Source organism: Molossus molossus, unplaced genomic scaffold (genome assembly GCF_014108415.1).
Source record: "Molossus molossus isolate mMolMol1 unplaced genomic scaffold, mMolMol1.p scaffold_m16_p_5, whole genome shotgun sequence".
NCBI lineage: Eukaryota > Metazoa > Chordata > Mammalia > Chiroptera > Molossidae > Molossus > Molossus molossus.
The window spans coordinates 93,054,765-93,077,157 of record NW_023425388.1 but is presented as its reverse complement, the minus strand read 5'-3'; positions in this window follow the sequence as shown (position 1 = coordinate 93,077,157).

The window sequence follows — 22,393 nt, the reverse complement described above, 5'->3', positions numbered from 1 at the left end:
TATGTCTTTACTCTTGGTGTTGATGTCCTTCCTTATGCTGTTGAGCTTCCTCAAGATCATGGCTCTGAATTCTAGCTCTGTTAACTTGCTTAAGTGCTCCACATTTATCTTATCTTTGGTCAAGGTCTCTTGTTCTTTCATTTGGCTTTTGTTTCTGTGTTTCACCATTTTGGCTATCACAGTGGGGTTTAGAGCCCGCCAAATTTTCGCTTTGGGCATTTGTGTTCTGCTGTTTATGGCTCCCTCTCCTGGGTTTGGATGAGCGAGGGAAGAACCATGTTAAACACCACTGTCAAGTCTTACTTTCCTGGTTAGAGTTGCTAGCCCAGGAATGGTACAATTATCTTCTAGCTTTTTCCCTGAAGGCTATCAGTAGGGGTTACTTGAAGAGTCTTGGGTTATCAGTTGAATAAAAAACTCCTTCTGGTGCTCAGCATAAGGGGATTTCCTGAGGGTGGGGCAGATGCTTGTTGTTAATGAGCCTCAATTTGTATTTCAATGGCCCACCTGGGTGGGGTTGAATCTCCGAGGGAGGGGCCGTCGCCTCTCCCCTGAGCCCTGGGAAGGAGTAAGATGGCCACAGCTCTGCATGGCTGCAACTCAGCAAAAGCTCTGAGCACCCTCCAAATCCTGAGTGTCCCCACACAGTTCCAGTCCTGTCCACTCTCCCTATGCCAGAGCCCAAGTTGAGTGTCTGGGGCTATTTCAGCATCTGTCCTGGCTCTGGGTTGTGGAGCTGCTTGGTAGTTTAACCCGAAGGCGCTGGTCACAGCTAAGATTGCAGCTGTCCATGTGTTCCCAGCCCCCCTTTTGCGCCTCCACAATCTTACCAGGATTGAGTCAGTGTCCCTGGTTATATGATCCTTACCAGCTGCTTTTCTGTTGCTTTTCCCTGACAATTTGTCTTTATTTTAGTTGTAATTCCAGTTTGGTCCTGGGAGATGGTCTGTGTAACTTTCATTCACTCTGTCGCCATTTTGGAATCCCAGATCCTGGATATTTTGTGGTGTGTATGAGGGAGGAGGCCCTCAACACAGGGTTGTGAACCACAGACACCAGAATCCCTCAATAAGCCTCCCCCAGATAAACAGTGTCCTCTACATTTCCACTCTCAACTTTCAGTGCAAAATTGTTATAATTGATGGCCTTCTGATCAGATAATGTCTTTATATTTGATGTGTAAAAACCATAAAAAGAAATGTTGGTAAACATAGCTCTTTGGAAGTCACAGAAGCCATGAAAGATGAATCATGGAACTCAAGAGCTGAGTTTGAGCAGCTGTTAATTTTACAGTGGGGGTAAAGAGCCTACAAATGAAAACCAAAAATGTAGCTTCCTTTTGTGAATTTATTAAAAAGTCTATCTACAGTCTTACAGAATTCTTGCTCTGTGACCTTTTCTACTTTCTTCTTTGGAAGGTAATGAAGAACTCCTAAAGTAATAATGGAGACGTTGATCTCTGGGGCCTTGTTTTGCTTCCACCAGTAAGTGCTCTGCCTCTGAGTGATCTACCTCACTTCCATCTAAAACTGAATGATGATGAATTGAAAGAGGACAGCTGCGGTTGCTGTCCATAAGCGACCTTGACTTCTCAACCTTAGGATGGCCAATCCTGAAACTCTCCTCAAGAGAGACTTCTAATCTTAAAACCATTAGGATCAAGAGTACAGAGGCTTCCTCACTGCCCCCCTTCATACAAGAGACAACACAACTTTATCCTAATTATGTCTCAGGTCCTTAATGAAGTATTAATTAATGCTTGATTTATTCACTGCTGTCACATCTTAAAATTTTGCATATCATTCACATACTATTTTTCATGTCTAGGAATTGTACCAAAAATTATGGATATACATAAAAATTATCCACATAAAAATTTAGCTACAGAATATTTTTATTTTATTATTATATTTTTATTTGTTTTTGTTACAGATGTTTCTCCTTTCCCCCTCACTGATACCCTTCTCCTCATCCCCCTCCCCATCCCCAGCTTTGTTGTCTATGTCCATTGGTCATGCATACATGCATATAAGTTCTTTCCTCCCCAAACCCCCAAGCCCCCTCCTCTGAGGCTTGTCAGTCTTTACCCTACCTCTATGTCTCTGGGTCAATTTAGTTCATCATTTTGTTTAGTTCATTATATTCCACAAACAAGTGAGAACATGTGATATTTGTATTTCTCTGCTTGGCTTGTTTCACTTGGCATAATACTCTCTAGGTCCTTCCATGCCATCTCAAAGGATAAGAGATCTTTCTTTCTTACAGCTGCATAGTATTCTGTTGTGTACATATACCACAGCTTTTTTATCCATTCATCTACTGATGGACACTTGGGTTGTTTCAAGATCTTAGCTATTGCAAATAGTGCTGCTATGAACATAGAGGTACATATGTTCTTTCTGATTGGTATTTCAGGTTTCTTAGGGTACATTCCTAGAAGTGGGATCACTGGGTCAAATGGAAATTCAATTTTTAACTTTCTGAGGTAACACCATATTGTTTTCCATAGTGGCTGCACCAGTCTGCATTCCCACCAACAGTGTACTAGAGTCCCCTTTTCTCCACACCCTCGCCAACACTTGTTTGATGATTTGTTGATGGCGGCCATTCTGACAGGTGTGAGGTGATACCTCACTGTTGTTTTAATTTGCATCTCTCTGATGATTAGTGATGTTGAGCATTCCTTCACATGTCTCTTAGCCATTTGTATGTCCTGTTTGGAGAGGTATCTATTTAGGTCCTCCTCTGTCCATTTTTTAATTGGGTTCTTTGTCTTCCTTTTGTTGAGTTGTATAAGCACTGTATATATTTTGGAAATTAACCCCTTATCTGATGCATCATTGATGATTATGGTCTCCCAAGTAGTGGGATACCTTTTTGTTTTGATGGTTGTTTCTTTTGCTGTGTAGAAGATTTTGAGTTTGATGTAGTCCCATGTGTTTATTTTGTCTTTGTTTCTCTTGCCTTAGGTGTTTAGCTACAGAATATTTTAAAATAAAATTACAAAATTTAATGAATATATACATATATACACTCACGTGTTTGTTTGCTTGTTTGTTTTAACCTCACCTGAGGATACTTTTTCATTTATCTTCAGACAGAGTGTGAGGAAGAGAAGGAGAGAGAGTGAGAAAGAGAAACACCGATGTGAGAGATACACATTCATTGGTTGCCTCCTACACAATCTTGACCAGGGCCAGGGACAAAACTGCAACTGAAATACGTGCCTTTGACCAGAATCAAACCAAAGATTCCCTTGTCTGAGAACCCTCGCTCTAACCGCTGAGTCAAACCGGCCAGGGCTTACACTCACATGTTCATATGGAACACCTATACATAGCATATATATGTATAGTAGTTCTTAATCATGTTATACCTAAAAAATACTTAATAATCTAAGAAAATATTTATTTCTAAGTGTCAAATCAAGTTTAAACATAAGGATTGCATATTATAGCTACATCATCTTGCATCATTTGTGTCTACATCACATTTATACCAGCTCCATCATTTATTAGCTTTACCATCCTCCCCATTTGTCTCTTCTTTCTCTACCATGTCCTCCACCATTCTCTTACCCTCCTCTCCTTCTCTACCCACTAAAATCTTGAGAATGTTATTATCTTGGCATTAAGATTATATCTGGATTATATTCTCTTCTTTCTTCTTGTCTGTATTTTGTAATTGTTCTGCAATAATTTTATGTAATTTGACTTCCTCCACGACTTCCTATAATAACTCATGGTTGAAACTTCAGAAGCCTCAGACATATTCTTAGTTAAATCATTACAATAAAAATGACCATCTGCCAGAATTATTAATGGTTTCATGCAGTTTGACTAGTTCTTAGTTTATACTAAGTGTCAACCCATGCACCTTGAGAGCTAGAAAAACTTGGAGTTTACACAAGCCAGTCCCGTATCTTAAAGAGAGTAAACTGAAACCCAGAGAGGCTGACACTCAATCAAGGCAACATAAGAAGTCACAGAGTTGGTGGAGAATCTAAGATTCTCACTGTACAATGACTTGGACGACCACAATATAAACTAGTTTGAAATTCCATTGTTTTACTTCAGTGGCTTTTGGAAAATATGCATACCTAATACATGCATGCTTAATCATGATAACAGGGATGCCAATTCTAAATCAAAATATTTAAAATGGAAGAGAAAGTCATAATTCCAATATTCAAGACAAATTTAGATATGCTATGCTGAAAATAGCTTGAAATTGTGAGTTTACTGTTATTTTATTTTGAAAAGGAAGCTCGTCGAAAATATCCATTATAAAAAGAGAATCTTCCTGAAGATATTATGCTAACAAAGCTCAAGTTTTGTTATATTTTATTTATTTAAATATTTTTTCTTTATTGATATTAGAGAGAGAGAGGAAGGGAGAGGAGAAAGAGAGAGAGAGAGACAGACAGACGGACAGAGAGAGAAAGAGACATCGATGAGAGAGAACATCGCTTGGCCGCCTCCTGCATGCCCCCCACTGGAGATTGGGCCCACACCCTGGTATGTGCTCCAGCTGGAAATTGAACTGGTGACCTCATGGTGCACGGGTTGACACTCAACCAGTGAGCCACATTGGCTGGGCAAGTTTTGTTATACTTTAGATAAAAATGTATTGTAACAATCAAATATGAGCTTAAAATATGCTTATTCTATGGGAGTGTAGGCAAACATAATTGTTGCCATGGTTAAAATACAGTAACTTTATCTTGCTTGAGCTGCATTTTTTGTTTTTGGGAAGAGAACCTCTGTGTATCCTACCTACCTTCTTCCACTTAAAACACACAAGTTGACAATGTGGACCAGACCATTCTCTGTAAAACTGTACCAGGGAGCCCTGGCTGGTTTGGCTCAGCGATTAGAGTGTCGGCCTGCAGTCCAGAGAGACCCGGGTTTGGTTCCCGCTAAGGGCACGTACCTTGGTTGCAGTTTGTCCCCGGCCCTGGTTGGTCGTGCGGGTGGCAGCCACTCGATGTGTCCCTTTCACGTCAATGTTTCTCTCTCTCTCTCTCTACCTCTCTCTCTCTCCCACTCTATCTGAACAAAAAATGGAAAAAATGTCCTCGGGTGAGGATAAAAAAAAATAACCAACAACAACAAAAAAAACCCCCAAAAAACTGTACCAGGGAAATTTGCAGAGACTTCCATTTGAGCTCCTGGTTCCCAGATTCCTCGTTATTTGATCTAGTTCAGTCTGGCATGTTTGTGTTTATACAGTGTAATAAGACATCTGTTGCCCACCAAAACCATCATGATCCGAGGCACTTCCCAGCGACTGCCAACCTATTTATATTAATTGAACGCAGTGTATTCGGCATACGCTGTTGATTACCCTCATTTATTTCAGTTCCTACAGACCTGGGATTTCTCTACGTGTCCTTACAACATTGTTCTACTCATTTGGCTCCAATTAGCTTCAGCTAATGAAAATACATTACAACAAACCTCTGGTTAGCCATTGCTGTTTCTAATGACATAATTTGTGAGTTTTTAGTCCTTGAAAGCAAAGACATTGGGAATTAGTTATAGTATCTTCTGTGAGGCTGAGAAATATTAATTGCAGGCATCTGGGCTCACTTCCTTAAAGAAGATTTGTGATTTCTATTTAACTAATAAATGTTGGCATAATTGAAGAACTATAAGCTCCATATGTTGGACTTTCTGAGGAATTTCTGATTATGCCCTTGTTCATTTAGTAAGAAAATGCTTTGGCATTAACACTCTATTGTGATTTATTTGCACTTAATATTTTATAATTATACTGAATGGTTAAAGTACTCATTTAAGAAATTTATTAAAATATGCAAATTAATCCCCAAACTATAAAAGATTATTAGTTTAGTGAACAGGTATATATTTTTTAGTTAAATTTTTCTTCTCAATGAACTTATTATTTTTTTTTTTTTTACTTATTTTTTTATCCTCACCCAGGGACATTTTCCCATTTTTTGTTCAGATAGAGTGGGAGGGAGAGAGGAAGAGAGAGAGAAACATCGATGTGAAAGGGACACATTGAATGGCTGCCTCCTGCATGACCCAACCAGGGCTGGGGACAAACTGCAACCGTGGTACAGGCCTTTAGCGGAACCAAACCCGGGTCTCTCTGGACTGCAGGCTGATGCTCTAACTGCTAAGCCAAACCGGCCAGGGCTGAACTTATTTTTTTATTCTAGTGTTTTAGCTCTAGAATCTGGGATCAAAATCTGATAGCTTATATTTTAAAGGCAATTGCTTTCTAGATGAAATTTTTGAATAATGATTACTTCAAAGGATCTTTTTATTTATTTATTTTTTGATCTTCACCTGAGGACATGATTTTATTGACTTTAGAGTGAGAGGAAGGGAGGAAAGTGAGAGAGAGAAAGGAATATCGACACAAGAGAGAAACATGGATTGGTTGCCTCCCACTCACCGAGACTGGTGTTGACCTTGTAGCCTGGGTATGTGGAATGACTCGGAGTTGAACCCATGATCTTTTGGTGTATGAGACAATGCTCCAGTCAACTGAGACACACCAGCCAAGGCCAAAGGATATTTTTAGATGTAATCTAGGCATTTGACAAAAATTAAGAGTTGATCATAATAAATTTCATAACAAATTACACTATCTTACTCTTTATTAATAAGATGATTGTAACGAAGAAGTTGAGCAATTTTCCTAGTTTTTTTTTTTTTAGTCTAGATATTTATGTATTGTACAACTGTCCTTCATAGTATAAAATTTAGATTTTGATCTGTTTTGAAATATAAACAATTACCATATACTAGTCCGAGGAAATTTTATTGCTAAATTATAACCCCAAGCAAAAAACCTTTCTATTTATCACTCCTTTGAAAGTTTTGGTTTTTAAATGGTGTTCTCATTGCATTTTATGTTTTTTTCCTCATTCTACCCCAAACTTGAAAAGACAAGGCCAATCATAGTCAAATACCGTAAAAGCTGTGCTCCCATGGTTTTTATGTAAAGTTAATAAAATAAATAAGAGGCAGCTGTGCATTTCAGGAAATCACTCCATTGAGGGGGTCTGGGAATACTATAACCGCAAGTGTGAAGCTGGAGTCACCAGAAACCCTCAATGGAATTACAGCTCCATAAATCAAAATTTGCTCATTCTTACCTTTACAATATAACCCTGCAGTCTATGTGGTGCCTATGCTTTACAACATTCCTACTGCTATCTTTTTAATTATTATGAAACTTCTGGCTTCCTGTTCCAGCAGGTTGAGATTTGGAGGGAGAGGAGACTTTCGCCGTGTGTTTGGTATCAGTGGTCTCAAACCTTTTGGGTCTAGGGACCTTGGCATGGTAATGAATTCCTTCACTTGCCACCACCAAATAAGAAAGAGTGTCTATGGAGAGCTGTGAGGCATTTCAATGTTATTTCATGGAGGTATATAACATATACATTCATGCCAGATTGTAATATCATATGTGTTAATAGGTCCATGGACTGGCAGGTAGGCGGACCACCTACAAATCTTTGCAGGCTATGGAGTCTTGCAGTTGACTGATAGGCTGTGAGTTAGTGTTTTTGACAATTGCTGCAATACAATTGTCATTCTTCTCTTTAACTTATGTATTCCTTGGTGACAAACCTGGTGAGTTATGTTTTTCCAGTTCTTCTTCTACTAACATTTCTTCTCTGCCCCCATTTTCTTTTAAAGGAAGAGCAAAATCTTAGTTAGTTTAATGGGAAAAACACTATACAGATTCTTCTAATGCTTCCCCCCCCCCCCCGCCTTTTTTTTGTGGTACGTGCCCCTAGCAGGAACTGAACCCGGGACTCTCTGTTCCACAGGGCAATGCTCAACCGCTGAGTCAAACTGGCCTACACAGATTCATCTAGCTAAGCAGACCAAACACCAAAAAATATGCATTAATCTAGAGCCTGGGTTCAAATCCTGTTTCATCATTTGTTAACTCTATAACTGTGGGCTAGCTAGTCTTTATATGTCTAAACTGTCCTCTAAAAATGGGAATAAAAAGTAGTACTCTTCTGCTAGAATTGCAGTGAGGTTTATCAGTAAGCTTCTGCTGTGTAACAAACTATCCGGCCTGTGGTAGCTTAATATAATAAGTATTTATTATGTCTATAAGTCTGTGGATTGGCTAGGAGGTTCTTCTGATCTGGAGAGGCTTTGCTGGAGATGGTTTTCGATGGTTTTATTTACATGTCAGTGGTTGGAAGACTAGTTGGTCTAGGGAGGCCTCAACTCATGGGCAATGTGTCTCTCACCATCCAACAGGCTAGCCCAGGGTTCTGCACATGATGCTCTCGGGGCTGCAAAAGAGAGCAAATCTTTTTCAAGCCTCTGCTTGCATCATGTTTGCTCATGCCTCTTGACTATAGCAAATCATATGGTCAAGCCCAGATTTAGAGGGTTGGAGAGAGGGACTCCTTGGTAGGAGGAGTAAAAATGGATATTGCAAAGGAACATACATACATTCAAGAATGGGTGGAATTTGTGGCCTTTTTGAAATTTGCCAAATGAGGATGAGATGACAGTAGTATTGAGAGTAAAGTGCTTAGAGTCAGTGACTGGCACATAGTAATAGTTCAAATAATATTTTTCGTTTTCATGCGCATCATTAGCACCATCCTCACGCTTGGCTCTTGCTATTAGAGCAGGTTTTGTGTAGTTTCACTTTTATATTTAAATGCGAAATTATAGCAATTTAGATGCTGTGAAAATTCTGATCTTCAATTTCTGAGTCTATTGCAATATCCTCCCAAGTGGCTTCTCTTTAAGAAGGCACATAATATGGTCATTAACAACAACAACAAAATGTTTCTTCAGTTCATCCTCCACACTGATGCTAGAGTGAAAGTTTTTAAAAGTCTGAATGTTGTCTTTTTTAATTTCTAACTTTCTGGTTCCATTTTCCACAATATTCTCATCCTGCCCCCCAATCCCAACTCATATGCCTTGAACTTGCTGGAACTTTTTGCAAATGCATTTCCTTCTGCCTGGAATGTTCTCTAGTCTCACCTAGAGAAAGGGAACTGTTTGAAATGTCATGCATTTACAAAAACGTCCTTCACATCTCCTGCAGAGACAAGGACTTCAGTCTTTTCTGAGTTCTCATAGCATTCTGCACACCTGGAAACTTAACCTGTATTTCATTTGGCCAGAGAATCCCTTTCAACATAGCACTCTGGAAAGCTACTAACATTTAACTGTTCAACACATGAACTTAAAATCTGAGTCTGGATTTGGACTATCATGACCAATTTTTTTTTCTTGATTGATTTTAGAGAGAGGAAGGGAGAGAGAGATAGAAACATCAGTGAGAGGAAACATTGATTGGCTGCCTCCTGCACACCCACACTGGGGATCAGGTCCACCAACCTGGGCATGTGCCCTGACTGGGAGTTGAATCAGCCACCTCTTGGTGCATGGGTCAATGCTCAACCACTGAGCCACACCAGCCAGGCACAGTTTATTTTTTTTAAACATTTTTTAATGCTCTCTATACTCACTGTTACACAAGAACATAAACCAAAAGAATTGGCACAGTGAGTGACTCACTCTTTAGAGGTGACAAAAGATGAAATAAAGTGCATGATCATCATGATGGCTCCATTAGTTTAAGAGACCTGAAGGTCAGCCTAAGCAGGAATGAGATGTCAATGAACTGCCTTTCAGAATAAATGGGCCACTACCATAGGAGTATACTGTATCTGTTCCTCTGTGGGTGGGCAGCATCTATCAAAGAAGGGCAATAGAGGATGCAGATTAGTTAGGTAGAGAGATGCTGAAAGGAAACCAGACCAGAATAGTTCATTAGTTGATTATTAGCTTATTGAAAGTCGTGACAACATCTGACACATTTTCTGTGTGATGTGTGTGTGTGTGTGTGTGTGTGTGTGTGTTGTTAGTATATTGTACCATGCAGGATACTTAAAGAAACATGGTGAATAACTCTATCTGTGCAATGAACAAAAAGATTCATAATGTGGGACCCAGTTTTAGGTCACATAATACATAACACTGTCTTGTCCATGAACACAAAGTATAAGAACAACATCTGGTCTCGGGAATAGCTTTCAACTGTGGACATGAGTGCACTAATCCTGGTAAAACATTCTCTAACTTTCCTTGTGGTCTACTGGTTCCCTTGCAGGTGAGGATCTGGAACTACATCATCTTTTCTAGAGTTCTTAGACTCTAGAGGAGCCATCCAGATTAGACTAGTGACCCAATCCTGTTGAGAGTTGTCTGTTATAGATTATTTCAAGATGGGCCTTTAAAGTGAGACATTGTTCATGCAGATGGTTTGACTTCTACCCTGAGATTATTTTGGTATTATTCTCTCTTCAGACAGGGTTCCCCATCACAGGCGATTTTGAGCCCTCAGGGACATTTGCCAATGCTGTAGTCATTTCTCGTTGTCACACAGGACAGGGAGCGTTCTAATGGGTAGAGGCAGTGATTCTGCTAAACATCTACAATGACAGGATGTCCCTTACAACAAAGCATCTTTCTTCTCTCAGTGCCACTGTTGAGAAACTTTGCTTCAAAGCATATTTAATATTGGCCTGGCTTTGAATTTTAGGTTTCCATTCATTTATAAGATTATGCCAAATAATAAATTCAGTTTTGTTGAGATATAATTGTCATACAGCACGGTGTATGTTTCAGGTATTCTGCATAATGATTTGACTTACATTGTGAAATGATTAGCACAATACATTTAGTCAACATTCATCATCTTATAAAAATACCAAAAAGAGAAAAAAAGAAGTGTGTTTTCTTTTACCTTGTGATGTTTTAGAATGATAATAGTTTTATTAAATATACTACTGACCATTTTCTTTTCTTGAAAGTGCAATCTTTAAAGATTTAAAGTTAAATGGTTTAGAAGAGATTTTATTTTAAACAAAGCAGAAACTGGCTAATTGAACTTAAAATGGCTTTGAAATAAACTCAACTGACTTCCCTTAACTGGAATCTCTGATAGTAACTGGGTCAGAGCTACATGCAGTATTTATAATCAGGACTTACAGAATATGAAATGGAGCCCTTGAGGCTGATATAGTAGATGAACTAGTATTGGTTTGGACTTCATTATACTTAATAACTATGATAAATGCCAGTTATGGATTCCTGAAAATTAAGTCCTGAGAAAGTTTCTCTAAAGATGTGACTCAGGTAAAACAAATGTGTTTTAAGTATCTAATCTACAGTGAACAATTTGTCCTGTCCCCAAAGAATGTAACAATAATTTTAAACACATGTTTGGTAACTGGACAGTCAAGGCACTGCTGATAACATTGTAATTAGCTGTTTATTAATAATAGAAAAAGAGCAAAGGGGGAAGCAAGACATTATAAGCATGGTCATTGGGGCAGCTTCACTGGGAAGCGCAGAACTTTGCACTTCTCAGGGAACCGCTGGCCCGTTCCCCACAGGTCACTGGAGAAAGGGGTCCAATAAAGGGAACAAGGGCACATGTGCAGTCGAGTTGGGATGACGTAGGAAAGGTGCCTGTCAGTTAAACCTGGGAACAGAGATCATTGGCCAGAGTGGGCAGGGCCACCGCAAGCCCATGAAAATTTGGGAATACATATTCCTTAGACAAAGGAGTTTGCCCTTTTGACTTTCTTGGCTCTTGGCACTTTTGAGGATTTCTCACACCATGTTCTACTATAGCTGTGTGGCTCATGGCCATGTAGACCCCACATGCAATGGACTGATGGACTGCAGCTGGGAACACAAATTAAGCCGGCCTGATGCTCCACTGGACCGTGCAACATGGAATGGAAACCCTGGGCACTGGCTCTGACGTTAGTCCTGCTGAAAATGAAATGTTTTTTTTTTTTTTTAATGGAGGACAAAGAGAAATGGGACCTTGGAAATTCAGGGGTTTAATGCGACAAAAATAAAGCTTTCTACAATATCTTATCCTCCTGGGGGGGCCTCCCAAAACTCTTATTCCACTGGCACCCAAGGACCCCACTTCCACTGATAACACTGAGTATTTCCATAGTAGCTTGTTTAAGAAAACAGTATTCATTTGTAGTCTCATCAGCAAGATTTTACCCAGATAGGAAAAATGATATTCTGCAGTGAGGGGAGACATCCGTTAGTTCCAACTGTGCCTTTTGCTCTTACCACCTCCCACTCCAGACACACCCGGGCAAGTGGGGAACCGGCTGTGCTGAGCATCTACCTTTCAGAGCCCCCAGCCGACGCCCTGAGCTTCCAGACTCCCAGGAGAGGCTGGTGCTTGCTTTCAGCTTTCCTCCCACCTCTCGTCCAGGAGTGGAGGGCCTCCTTTCCTTCCCCGAACCGTTCATGGGGAGAGCCTACCATGCAACCATTTGCCTATTTGTGGAAAACTGGAAAAGGAAAACGGCACAGATTAACACAGAAATTACAGAAGATTAAACAAATCTGCACCAATGTCAGCAAACGTAAAGACTATATACCTTTTAAATAACTTGATGATTTAGATGCACAATATTTCTCTTGTATTTATATTTAGAGGAACATCTTTTGAAAACTTCAGTTTCTTTCCTTTGGATGCGGAAGGCTTCTCTCTGGGTGCAGGAGAGAGAGAGGACACCTGGTGACTGAGGTGGGTCTCGAGGGTGAGGGCAAAGCCCCACCTCTGACCCTGAGCACCACCTTGGGGCAGAGTCTGATGGCTCTGTGACTAGCACTTTAATATGATTGAATCTGAACTGAAAAAACAAAAGAACAACTTTTATTTTTCTTTCTAAATGAAATAGCTGGAAACTCCTTCAAGGCATATGTTTTGAGTAACCACAGGGGATAGTAGTATAAGTGGATTAACTACCTAAATCCTTACACTAAAGTTAGAGCCAAAGGCTGGAATGCACAGGGGTGTGAATCCCAGCCAGGAGAAGGGACTGAGGCTCACACCACAGGAAGTTTGTCTTTAGGGAATAGGCAGGTCTGCCAGGGTACCCCACTTATTCGTTGGTTTGGGAGGGCCCTAGGTCCTCCCTTTCTGCCTTCCTTATTTGAAGTCACACGTCACACTCCTGTCCCTGCAGCTTCTCCCTCTCTCGCCTACTATAGTTCTGTTGGACCGGAGGGTGAGGAAAGGTATTGCCTCTTCCCTTCTGCCAGAGGGTGTGGCTGGAGGTGACATCTGGGCCCTGGCCTGGAAATCACTCTTCACCACTGCCGGGAAGCCTGAGGAAGCTGGAGCTAAGACCACCCCTGCTGTCCCCCTTCCTCAGCCTGCAGGGGACAGCTGGCTCTGGAAGAAGAGGTGGATCAGGACTCTGCGCCGAGAAGTCCGAGGGCCCAGTCCTCTGGAATCTCTCTCAGGCCGCCTTTGAAGTCGGGGAGTTCACGCGCTCGTCCCAGCTCTTCTCCAACCTCCAGTGACCTCCTCATGGAAGCTCCATTTCACTTTCATTTGATCTATTTCTTAGCAAAACAATAAAGATAGGTTAGGTAGTGGAAACTTTATTTGCTTAGGTTGGGGATGGGAGTAGAGAAATTTTTTTTCCCCTAAAGCCAGTGTGGCTCAGTGGATTGAATGTTGTCCCATGGACTGAGAGGTCCCAGTTCGATTGCTTTTCAGGGCACATGCCAGGGTTGTGGGCTCCATCCCCAGTAGGGGGCGTGCAGGAGCCACCAATCGATGTTTTTCTGTCACATGGATGTATCTATTTCTAAAAAATTAACAAAACATATATTTTAAAAAATGCAATAGTTACCCCATATCAAGGGGAAAAGTTCCAATACCACTAGTGGATGCCTGGAACCAGGCATAGTACTGAGTCCTAAATATGCTGTTTGTTCCAATACACACATGTATTTTCACTTAAAGAAAGCACTTTATGGCTTTTCTTTGGCATATCTGAATTGCTAGCATTACTACTTTAATGCTTTGGGGCCATTATAAAGTAAAATAGGGTTACTTTAACATAAGTATTGAGATAACTTGCCAGCCAATCTGGTCACTGAAATAGCTACTAAGTGACTAATGGACAGGGAATGTGGACAGCGTGGGTATGCTGGACAAAGGGACTATTCATATCCCAGGTGAGACAGTAAGGCATGTGAGATTTCATCATGTTACTCAGAACAGCACACAATTCAATACTTATGAATTGTTTATTTCTGGAATTTCCATTTAACATTTGCGAATGGTGGTTCACTGAAACCACAGAAAGCAAAACTACAGATAAGGGGGACTACTATACTTCCTTAAAATTTTGTATTAGTTTATTTAAAAAAATGAGGGAGACATTTTTTAGTGACCACTGGATTTTTTTACTTTCTCAAGTTATTCTCTCCACCCCTACCCCACCTCCACACCCTGCAAATAGGTTTCACTCATCGATAATTTTCTTCACTTGTTTAGGATAATGCACCATTCTAACAGGTACAGTTTTCAGAGTCTGCCCCAGGCTTGCCTCACTCCCAACCTCATTCCTGTCAGTGAGTCTCACCTGTGCTCCTCTCCCCTTTATTCTCCCAGGCAGGTGACTTCAGGCACCCCACCAACAACCAGGGCTTTGTGTGTAGTGGGGGTACTTAAATTTTAACTCACTATTTCCCCCTTTAGGGGTTGAGGGACCAATTTGTAATGTTTCTGTGCAAATTTTATGTAACCCTCTGTTATATAAAGATGTTCGAAATGCATTTAAATAGTTACTAAATTAGAATAATGAATACATATTTTATAGCACTGTTTGGATTGCCCCCTTTCTTCATGATCTGATCCTGATCCCCAAAACCAAAATAAGTTAAAAGCACCCCCTGCCCTGAAGCAAGTGAATTTGTATCTAGTCCTGATACATCACTTAGGATAGTGAAAAATATGTATCTATGAATGGGAATCAGGGTGATGGCCGGAAGCGAGTATTCCTGCTTGTGATAGTTTTTAAAAATAAGTGTGATAACACTGTTCTGTAATTGTGGCAACTTTGAAAATTGTACTTTACTAAATCTGCCAGCCATCAGCACCTTGATTTTGATGGAATCATTCCTCCCATCCTTTAATCTATTCTCTCTGTCTTGTCCCAGGATGTGGCAACTGATTCAAACTTTCGGAGTTTGCTTTTTTGAAGGATGAGCACTCTCGTTTTCTTTCTCATGAAGATTGTTTCAGCCACGAAACACTTCATTCCACTGTTTTAATTTCAAAATAAAAGGAAATTTACATAAAAAATAATACTGTCTTAGTTAAGTTTGCTAATAATATAAACAAAGAGAAGATAGTAATGAAACTGTCATAATAGACTGATGCTAATCTATGAACCTGATAAGAAATGTGTTGTAGAATGAGAAATTACAATTGGATCTAGTTGCTTGGGAGACTGCAGCTAGGGGAAATAGGACTTCTTACATGCAGAAATAAAAACTCATTGGGTTATTTGCTCATGACAATCTTCTTGTGCACCAGTTAATAAATATACACTAAATGTCTAATGTAAATAAGATGCCACATTAATTTTTAAAAGGCAAAATTTGCAAACTCAGATGCCCACAGGATGAGTCATGAAGAGGTTAGTGAAGATGGTCAAATATTAGGCATCAGAGAACTGTGTGGACTTGGTTGGGTAGAGAGTACATGTCCCTCGTAAATAGGCAGCCGCCACTAGCTCCTGTCAAGTCCAATATTTTCCAGGTTTTCTGGTATTTCAAAAGAATATAGAATTCCAGGTTTATTTTACATGTGAAATTTCTTGATTTTAGAATAGTATGTCATTCTATTCAACATTATAATCGTGATTCTAGCCATGGTAATTAGGCAAGGACAAGAAAAAAGGGAGTCAGATGGGAAATGAAGAAGTAAAACTATCTCTATTTGTAAATGACATAATCTTTTATATAGAAAATTTTAAGGAATCTAGTAAAAAATAAAACTATTAGGACTAATAAATGAGTCTTTAGAAAAGTTACAGAATACCTGATTAGTACACAAAAATCAATTTGTTTCTATGTACTTTAAATAGACAATCTAAAAAAAAAAAAAATTAAAAATGATTCTATAGGCCTGGCCAGTTTGGCTCAGAGGTTAGAGCTTTGGCCTGTGGTTTGGAAAGACCCGAGTTTGGTTCCCACTAAGGGTGCATACCTCGGTTGCAGTTTGTCCCCTGTCCTGGTTGGGTCGTGTGAGTGGAAACCACCCGATGTGTCCCTTTCACGTCGATGTTTCTCTTTCTCTCTCTCTCCCACGCTATCTGAACAAAATACCAAAAAATGTCCTCGGGTGAGAATAAATAATACATGATTCTATTTATAATACCACCAAAAAAAAAAGTAGACATAAATTTTTTAGAAAGGTTAATATTTATAAATGAGAACAACAACAACAAAATCAGTGAGTCTGGTCAATGTGGCTCAGTGGTTGAGCATCATCCCATGCACCAAGATGTCACTAGTTTGATTCCCAGTCAGGGCACATGCCTAGGTTGTGTGCTTGATCCCCAGCAGGGGGACATGCAGGAAGTAGCCAATCAATGTTGATGTTTCTCATCAATGTTTCTATCTCTCTCTCTCCCTCACATTTCTCTCTCTCTAAAATCAATAAAAAACATATTTGAAAAAATTACTGAAATAAATGAAAGAAGTCCTAAATAATAAAAATATATTACATGTTAATGTACTACTGAAAGACAATATTGTTTTTTTTTTAAATATGTTTTTATTGATGATTTATTTATTTATTTATTTACATCTTCACCTGAGGACACTTTTTCGGTATTTTGTTTAGATAGAGTGGGAGGGAGAGAGAGAGAGAGAGAGAGAGAGAAACATCGACGTGAAAGGGACACACTGAGTGGTTGCCACCCGCACGACCCAACCAGGGCCGGGGACAAACTGCAACCAAGGTACGCTCCCTTAGCAGGAACTGAACCCGGGTCTCTCCAGACCGCAAGCCTATGTTCTAACCGCTGAGCAAAACAGGCCAGGGTGGAAAATAATATTCTTAAGATGATAATACTATCAAATTGATCTATAGTTAACATAATTCTTATCAAAATGTCAGCTGACTTTGCAAAATTGACAAACTAATCCTAAAATCCCTTTAAAAATGCAAGGTATCCAAGGTAGACCGAATAATCTTGAAAAAGAATAACAAAGTTTGAGGACTCACATTTTTTTATTTCAAAACTTACTACAAGGCTACAGTACTCAAGACAGTGTGGTACTGGCATAAGGATGGACATACAGGTCATCAAATAGAATCGAGAGTATAAAAATAAACACACTTGGATCAAGTGCTTCTCGACAAGAATGCCATGACAATTCCATGGGGGCAGTCTTCCAACAAATGGTGCTGAATTAACTAGACATTTGCATGCAAAGAAATGACATTACACTCCTATCTCTCATCCTGCACAAAAATTAACAATAAATAGACCACAGACCTAAATGAAAGATTTAAAACTTTAAAACGTAAGTGACCAAAAAAAAAAAAAAGATACATGGGACCTTATAAAAAAAAATGATAACAAACCACTTTACATACCCTAAGATAGCTAGAATAAAAAAAAAATCAAACAATATAAGAGTTGGTGAGGAATTGGAGAAATTGCAGTCATGATATACTGCAGGTGGAAATGTAAAATGGTGCAGACACTATAAAACAGTCTGGCACTTTTTCAAAAGGTTAAACATAGAATTACCAAATGACCCACTATTCTTCTTTTAAGTATATACCCAAGAGAAATGAACATATGTCCACATAAGAATTTGTACATGGATGTTCATAGCAGCATTATTGATAGTAGCTAAAAAATAGGAACAACCTAAATGTCTATTAAATGATGAATAGATAAGTCAAATGTGGTCTACCAATAAACAATATTTTATAATATAAACGAATGAAGTACTGATATATGATACAATATGGGTGGATCTTTTCTTTTATTCTCAATTGAGGATATTTTTCCATTTTTTTTGTCCAGATAGAGTGGGAGGGAAAGAGAGGAAGAGAGAGAGAGAGAGAAACATCAACATGAAAGGGACACATAGAATGGCTGCCTCCAACATGACCCAACCAGGGCCATGGAAAAACTGAAACCAAGATACGTGCCCTTAGTGGAAACCGAACCCGAGTCTCTCTGGACCGCAGGCCGATGCTCTAACTGCTGAGCCACACTGGCCGGGGCAATATGGGTGGATCTTGAAAACATTGTGCCAAGTATAAAATTCCAGTAACAGATGAATCCATATGGTAGAATTCTGTTGTATGAAATAGCCAAAATAGCAAATCTATAGAGATAGAAAATACGTTAGTGATTATCTGGGCTGTGGGGATAGGGTAGGAAATATCTGTGAATGGGTGTCAGTTTCTTTTTGGCATGATAAAATTGTTCTAAAATTAGATTGTGATGATTGTTGCACAATTCCTTCAAAATACTTAAACAACTGCATAGAGATCCAAGAGCAGGTGGAAGGTACACTCACTTCCTCCCAGGACTAATTGGAATTACAACTAAATTATAGAACAACCATCCTGAATTGCCAACTGAGGGCTAGCTGAAGAGAAGTCTTATAACTACGGATTTACAGAAGAAGCCATATCACGACTGGTAGAAAGGGCAGGGCATGAAAAGAGTCAGCTGAGGTTCTGGAGGGATATCTCAGCTGTGGGTAGTTCCCTCTAAGAAATGTGGGTTCCCAGCCCCAAGCCAAGTTCCCCAGCCCAGAGCACGAGAGGTGGTAGGAGGCACCCAAATAATATCTGGTTGTAAAAATAAGTGAGGATTCTGTCTGGAAGAGATGGAAGTCCACTAGAAACATAGGTACCCTCTTAAAGGGCCAGTGCACAAAATTTCATTTGCAGCCACTCACCCTGGGCTCTAGCAGAGGGAGGGAAGTCCGGATAAGAGCTGCATGAGGAGAGTCTGTGGAGGAGCTAAAGGGACAGCTGCCAGGATCCCTGTGCTGTCATTCTACCACACTGCAGATATCATCTTTCTTGGGTGGAGCACTCCCCTTACATAGCATCACCTGGGGGAAAGCAATATCCTAACCATCTGGACTCCCTCTCTTCACCCTGCAGAGCTTATGCCCTGCTGAGGAGACAGCTGCCTTGGCTGGGCTGTAGAGGTCTGGGCAGACTCAGGGGCTGTCAGTGACTGAATTGTGCAGCTTTTGGGTAGAGGCCAAGCCCTCCACTTTCCTGTAAACTTGAATGGTGCTTTTCCCTCACAAAATATCCTCTAACTCTGTGTTTCCAGGAAACCAACCTTCTGAATTCCTGAAGACCCCACTTGCCTGACTTCTGGTGGCTCTGCCCTGCAGAAGGCTAGGCAAAATCCAGGACAGACTGAGTTGTGTGTGCCTCTGAGGCAGTGATCCCACCTCTTACTTTCCCAAAGCTTGACTAGCACAATCCTTAATGGGAAACCCACTAGCTCTATCCTCCTGACTCCCAGAGGCCCCACTCTGCTGAGCTCAGGCTCCTCGCAGCAGAATTTGAGTACGACTGACTTGTGTGGCTCTCAGACAAATACCATTTTTTTCCTAGCATGCCTGAATAAGGAAGAGCCTTCCCTTCACATGGCCAAATCTTGGTATCTTTGGGCCTGATAAACTGTGTTGGCCTCACCCTGACAAACTCCCTAAAACTACACCACACCACAAAGGTGACCAACCAGCAGGTGACAGCTATGTCTTGTATACCTGGAAATTTTTGCTAAGTGGCTGCAGACCCAGCACTGGCACTGAGTATGAACCTGTATCAAACTGGTGAACACCAATTTCTTCATACCTGGTGACTTACTGAGAACCTACCTCAACTCAAGTACTAGCAAAACCTCATTTAGTGACTGAGCTAAACAGGCAACTAGCAGGGAAAGACAGGCAAAGGCAGATCTCAGGGTTCCTTGAGAACTTTTCTGATCTGCCCCTGGGCCTGATGCTGGTAATAGCTGTCTTAGGTGTGCCACCTGATCCTTCCCATGCACACCCAGTTCTGGCAGATAAAGCCACAAACTATGGATTGCTTTGTAGTTCCAAACAGGCTGCCCAGTTCCAGTCACAAAGAGCATCTGACATTGTTCTGCACCAGGGTCCCTTCTAGGGGTCCCAAACCAACACACTTCAGACATCAGAGCAGGATCTAATAAGCTTCAAAAGCAACATATGCAAAGGGAGATCTTGGTAGGCACCAGACCCTGCTGAAGCAAATACTGTGATATGTGGTCAGCAGCTGCACAGTACCTCACATGCTAAGGTCAGGGTTGAACCTCACAGTAGCCAACCTGAGTGTTGATTCCCACGCACGAACAAACCAACAGTAATAAAGATTCAATTATAACAGAAGAGGGATCAAGGTAATCAAAGAGACTAGGATCAAAGTGATCAAGGAGAATATACCACTGGATCCTACAAGAAACCTACTATATAAGTCACCCTACAAAGCCTGGAAGTGACAGTAAATCTATCTAATACATGGAAACAAAACAAACAAAAAAAAGAGGCAGCCAAAATTGGGAAACAAAGAAATATGACTCAAATAAAAGAATAGGGGAAATCTCCAGAAAAAGAGGTAAGTAGAATGGAGGCAAGCAATTTACCAAATATAGAGTTTAAAAAATGTTCATTAAGATGCTCAAGAAACTTAGAACTTCAACAGCATGAAAAAGGAATAGAAACCATAAAAAGAACCAATCAGAAATGAAGAATACAATAGCTGAAATAAAGATTACACCAGAAGGAATAAACAATAGGTTAGATAGAGCAGAGGACTGAATGAGAAATTTGGAAGGCAAGGGAGCAGAAAACATCCATCAGAGCAACAGAAATAAAATAAATAAATAAATAAATAAATAAATAAATAAATAAATAAATAAAAATAGTTTAAGGGATCTTTGTGACAATATGAAGTATAACAACATCTGCATCATAAGGATACCAGAAAGAGAAGAGAAAAAGCAAGGGATCAAGAATCTATTTAAAGAAACAATGGCTGCAAATTTTCCTACCTGGTGAATAAAAAAGACACACAAGTCCAGGAAACAGAGTTCCAAACAAGATGAACCCAAAGAGGTGCACATCAAGACACATCAAAATTAAAATGGCAAATGTTAAAGACAAAGAGAGAATCTTTAAAGCAGCAAGAGAAAGACAACCAATTAACTACAAGGGAGCTTACTTTCAGCTGATTTCTCAACAGAAACATTCAGGCCAGAAGGGATTGACATGAAATATTCAAAGTGATAAAAACCAAGGACCTACAACCAAGACTACTTTGCCCAGTAAGGCTATTATTTAAAATTGAAGGCAAAATAAAAACCTACCCAGATAGGAAAAAGCTAAAGGAGTTCATAACCACCAAACTAGTATTACAAGAAATGTTAAATGGTGTTCTTTAAGAAGGAGGAGGAGGAGGAGGAGGAGGAGGAGGAGGAGGAGGAGGAGGGAAAAACAAAAACAGATAAAAATAGTTGAAAAGAAAAAAATGATAATAAATATGTACCTGTGAATAACCACTTTAAATGTAAATGGCTTACATGATCCAATCAAAATACATAAGGTAGCTAAATAGATAAGAAAACAAGACCTATATATATGCTGTCTACAAGAGACACACCTCAGAATGAAAGATGCACACAAACTAAAAGTAAAGAGATAGAAAAAGGTATTTTATGCAAATGGTAAGTAAAAAAAAAACCTGGGGTAACAATAATTATATCTGACAATATAGACTTAAAAAAAGATAATAAAAGACAAATAAGGACACTACATAATAATAAAATGAGCAATTCAAGAGGATAATATAACCCTTGTAAACCTTTATGCACCCAATGTAGGATCACCTAAATATATATAGCATATCTTGATGAACATAAAGGAATTACTGACAGTAATAGAATAATAGTAGGAGATTTTAACATCCCACTGACATTAACAAATAGATCTTATAGGAAAATCAACAAGAAAACAGTGGCTTAAATGACACACTAAATCAGATGGATTTAATTGATATCTTCAGAACATTTTACCCCAAAGCAGCAGAATATACATTTTTTTTAGGTGCACATAGGATATATTCTAGGTTAGACCATATATTAGGACACAAAACAAGCCTCAATAAATTTAAGAAGATTGAAATCATATCAAGTATCTTCTCTGACCTTAATGGTATGAAATTATAAACCAATCAGAAGAAAGAGATGGAAAAAAAACACAAAACACGGATGCTAAATAACATCTTACTAAACAACTAATGGGTTAACAATGAGATCAAGGGAGAAATCAAAAGTTACCTTGAAATGAATAAAAATGACAACATAATAACTCAAATCTATGGGATACAGCAAAAGTAGTCCTAAGAAGAAACTTCTTGGAGCACCCAGATCAGGCAATTCAAGGAGACTGTACTATTGGACCCGACAGGTCACCTACTATGTAAGGTCACCCTACAAAGA